The sequence below is a fragment of the Paramormyrops kingsleyae genome, unplaced genomic scaffold, assembly GCF_048594095.1.
Source record: "Paramormyrops kingsleyae isolate MSU_618 unplaced genomic scaffold, PKINGS_0.4 ups397, whole genome shotgun sequence".
NCBI classification, from domain to species: Eukaryota; Metazoa; Chordata; class Actinopteri; order Osteoglossiformes; family Mormyridae; genus Paramormyrops; species Paramormyrops kingsleyae.
The window spans coordinates 11,207-15,877 of NW_027326334.1; the positions used below are offsets into that span (position 1 = coordinate 11,207).

Genomic DNA, 4,671 nt, shown 5'->3' on the forward strand with positions numbered 1-4,671 from the left:
AATTATGACATTATAGGAATAACTGAAACATGGATGAGTGACAATGATAGTGATGAATATAATATGGATGGTTATACGTTGTTCCGTAGAGACCGGATAGGCAAGAAGGGAGGTGGTGTTGCAGTATACGTAAAAGAATACTTGCAGGCAAGGGATCTCACTGATAAAAATAAAAATTCAGAAGCTGTATGGATAAAACTTGATGCTAAAGATTCAAATGGCCTAATTGTTGGGGTTTGTTATAGAGCACCTAATGTACACTCAAAAAAATGAAACATGGCATTTGTTGGTCCAAAGAATGTAATTATGTTTAAATTAATTAATTAAATTTCATTTGTGCATTCAAATTAAAAGAGTTGTGTTGACAGAATTAAAAGAAGTAATTCTTCAAATTTACACAGCTCAGTTAATTAAAATGAATGAAACAGTTGTGTTGCTTCTGCAGTACTGCATATGCAGTAGGTGGAGTAAAATGTGCACATGCGCAGTTGGAAAACACCACAAGAAGGAACGAAGCATAACGGTCACTCTTCAGCTCGTTTAAATTGGCGCCATTTTATGAGAATCGAAGACGGAGAATTACACTGCAAAACAGCAACGCGTTTTCCTCTATGTAAACAGACAGGTGAGATTTTCACTTTTTATGCATTTATATTGATGCTGTGACAACATTTGAATCATTACTCACTTGTAATACCTTGTGTATAGTATTGTCACAAAGTTGGCATATGACTCGTGTCTTCTTTCACATTATAGTTAGATACATTTTTGTTTTATGCATTTATGTGAAATTTTATACTTGTTGAACTTTTACATCACCCAAAATAAAGTTGTAAATGACATTAAATTGCTAGTAAGGAATGTTTTCTTCATTTTAACCGATTGTTTTGTTCTTGTACAGCAGTTTTATTGCGTTCTAATGTCAGTTTTAATAACTTAATTAATAATCTTAAAAGTTGGTGTTGGCACATTGTTATTTAATATCTCGTTTTATTATTCAAGCCTGATAAACCCCCCAAATAAGCATATTTGACATTTAATTAAGATGACATCTAGCTATTTAATGTAAGCTTGTTTGTTTGGTCAGCTAACACATTTTTACTTACCGTAAGTTTAGTAGTTTGCAGTTTTTCATATTTTGTTCTGACTCTCATTATTTTTCTCCCTTACGGAGTTTTGAAACTTGAAAGCCTGTAGAGTCCCTGTATGTGGCTGTGCAGAGATTGTGGATCGTCTCAGGCCTCCAGATCAAAGCTTTTAAAGCACTTCAGGTTGGTACATGGACATTATGCCCGCAAACACAAATATCCATGTGCATATTTTAACTGTCCATGCACTTTTAAAACCTGGAATGCACTGCGGTCCCACTTATCCAGATCACATGGCAGTGAGCAGCTACCTCAAAATCAAAATTCTAGTCAAACTACAGTGATAAATTGTCATGTTTGTGCTGTTACTGACATTCCTTCAGTAAGTGATTATTTTCTCCATATAAATAATCACTTGCGCAGTCATGAGACAGTTAGTTGTATGTTTAAGGACTGCTCATTTAAAACAAACGTGTATGGTACATTCAAATCACATAAGAGCTGAAAGCATTGTTAGTTTTCAGTTTGATACAGAAGCATCCATGCCTAAAAGAAAATGGCTCTGTAAGTGGCTACTATGGCTGGAAAATTAGTTTAAAATATAAGATGGCAAACTACAGAACAAAATTGAGAAACATAGGATGTTCAGAGCTGAACATCAATTCCCATAAGCGAAAAGGATCCACTGGAAGTCCTAACCAAGTGAAGAAACCGAGAAAAGCTGAGGTAAATTACTGTCCAGATTACCCAGTGGGTGAAACAAAAGAAACACTTGAAAATCAAAGGATTACACTACTATCGGAGGTGACTAAAAGAAACAACGAGCAGGTTATCAAGGGGCTGATGGACAGAACGTTTGCTCTACGGAGGCACGAGGTGGTAGAAGATTCACCTTTCATTGCTGAATTCAAGAACAGATGGCCAGCACTCTTTACTGAGAGAGAGGTATGTCTTTAATGTCATGTCAGCTTGCTTGGATGTTGTTATAATTCTAAACTATGATTTGAAGTACTTTAGATGTAATTCAGGTTTGTTCATTTATCGTAAATGTGTGTTATCTGTGAGTGCTGGTAAAGGAAGTGTATGATGTCCTGTCAAAAATTTACGAAGCACCCTGATTTCTCTCTCTCTCTCTTTGTTTTGTTTTGTTTGGAAATTGTACCAGGTATCTGCGGAATTCAGCAGGATTACAACAATTCCTTTGGTGTCCAAATTCATGGGTCAGCTTGATCATTTCTCCCCCCAGCTCCTCAAAAATTTCAAAAAGAAAGGAGGAGCAGCCGCACAGAAGATCACAGACATCCTGTCAGTTTTGGATCAGGTATGTTCTCTAAATTCATCACCAATTCTCATAATTCATAATAGGCCAAACTAATATTTCATCCAAATATGATTATTTTGTTATTTTTTAACTCATCCTTCATTTAATCTTTTTTTTTATATACTAAAATTATGGATTAAAAGTTAAAGGTGAATTGTCTTTCTTCGGCTCCAAATATCATGATTTTTTTATTTTGAAGCATCAATGACTTTCTGCCTCTCTTATACTTTAACAGAGTTGTTTTTGCAACTACAATTAGAACAGCTCAGAAGTTCAAGATAATTGTGTATCCTATGCAGTGCTTCTGATTTGGGACCATTGGTTGTTGGACACACTTGACTTTCGTAAAATACAGCAGTGGTATAATTTGCGTAATGCTACTTAAATTTAAGATGTACAGCAAAAAGTACTAATTCTCATTTCATTTTGATTAGAGCATTGAAAAAAAGCGTGAATGCATCCTGAAAGCCTTAGTGGTCTACCTAAATGAAGATCCTTCAAACCTAGTGAAGGAGTACATGGTAAGCTATTTAAAAAATTTAAGAAACTTTTTCTAAAAGTTCCTATTTTTACCCTTGATCTGTTGGTAATTGTTTTATTTTGTACTTATTATTTGTACTTGTCTATTTTTAGGACGCTGAACATGATGAAACCCAAATTTTGATGAGCAACACCACTCTCGGAATCTATGCCATAAAACATGAAGGGGCAGATGTTGCAGACCCATACGAAGATGTTGGTGTCATCATCGAAGGCATCCAAGTACTTGAAAACTTGAATAATGTAGCTAATGCATGTTCCATGATGGTTGGTCTAATTTATGCATTAAACTTGGCTTACCCCCAGCATCTGAGATATACTTTTGAATTGTTTCAAAAGATTTTTATGCAACTGGATGCCACCAAGCTGTCAAACAAAGTCCAGGTCTTAAAAAATAGACTCCTTTCATAGGCACTGTAACTTGAAACAAGGGCTAAGAGGCAGGACCTTTGTTTTGTCCATAATGTTGCACTGGCTGTTGCAGTACTTTTTTTTTTTTTCAGTGCTAACCAGGTGATGTCTTTAATAATCTTTACTTTTGCTTTACTGCAATGTTTACTGCTTTTTTTTTTTTCAAGTTTACTAAAGTATATTTTTGTAAATCATTTAATTTAAAGACAGTATTTTATTTTACTTTTTACTGGTAATATTATTTTTGTAACTTCTTGTCACGCTCCACGGGTGAGCGAGCGGGTAAGCAGGCGCACAGAGCCGGAGGTTCGGGGAAACAGGACTTTTAATAAGGACGAGGGCAAACAGGAAGCAACGACACGTAACATAACAATGACTGATCTGGGGATGACTGACTCTGACAAGGACTAAATACACTAGACAAGCTGAGGGAAACGAGCAACAAGTGAGATCCATCAGGGAAGAACACGAGGTAATGAGGGGGGCGTGGCACACATCGGGATCGTACGGAGCGGGACGTGACACTTGTAATAAGTAAAGAAGTTTTATTTTGAAAAGTGAAGGCATTACTCAGATTTTGTGAACATGCTCTTGTTTGAAAAAAATTAAACATTGTAAAAATGTTGCTTTGCTTTCCAATGTTCATCTTCCTTTGAATAACAAGTGTTAGCTGATTTTTTTTAAGCATTTTTGTCAATCCTTTCATTTAAAGGTGTCACGATCCGCTCCGTTCGATCCCGATGTGTGCCACGCCCCCTCATTATCCACGTGTGCTTCACCGATCGTGCCCAGCTGTTCCTTGTTATTTCGGCTTGTCTTCTGTATTTAGTCCGTGTCTGAGTCAGTCTTCCCCAGATCCGTCATTAACTCTATGGAGTGCACCAGGGGCCCCTTGCATGGGGGGGCATTTCTTCCCTCTTTGGAATAATTACCTTATAACTTCAGATATAAAAGTCACAGGCACATGCCTGATACCTAAAATCAAAGTTGACCCCTTTACAATTGATTGTAGGAAGTTCAATAACGAAATGAATAACCTGTGTATAATTTATGGACATGCGAATATAACAAAAACAGCTGGAAAAATACAAAATCTGTCTTTGTGTCTTGGATTTTTGTAAATATTTCAAAAACTACATGATGGAATAGGTCCAATTTTAAAAATCTGGTTCCCAAACTTGTTTTCTACATGTGTGCCCAATTTCATATCATTTGATGCAGCCAAACAGGTTTTATGGAGGAAAGAGCAAATGGTGCAACTGGGAGCTTTTCCTATCCAAAACCTAACCTAAACTAATCTGAAACTTATCC

General features: G+C 36.3%; 1 long non-coding RNA gene across 1 annotated transcript; it reads left to right on the plus strand.

The window, feature by feature from the left end:
- The first annotated feature begins 1,188 nt into the window (after positions 1-1,188).
- Positions 1,189-3,169, plus strand: LOC140587595 (uncharacterized). The gene is made up of 4 exons (XR_011989231.1): positions 1,189-2,033; positions 2,254-2,409; positions 2,844-2,930; positions 3,043-3,169. It is a non-coding gene; the product is annotated as an uncharacterized lncRNA (long non-coding RNA).
- Positions 3,170-4,671: the final 1,502 nt, after the last annotated feature.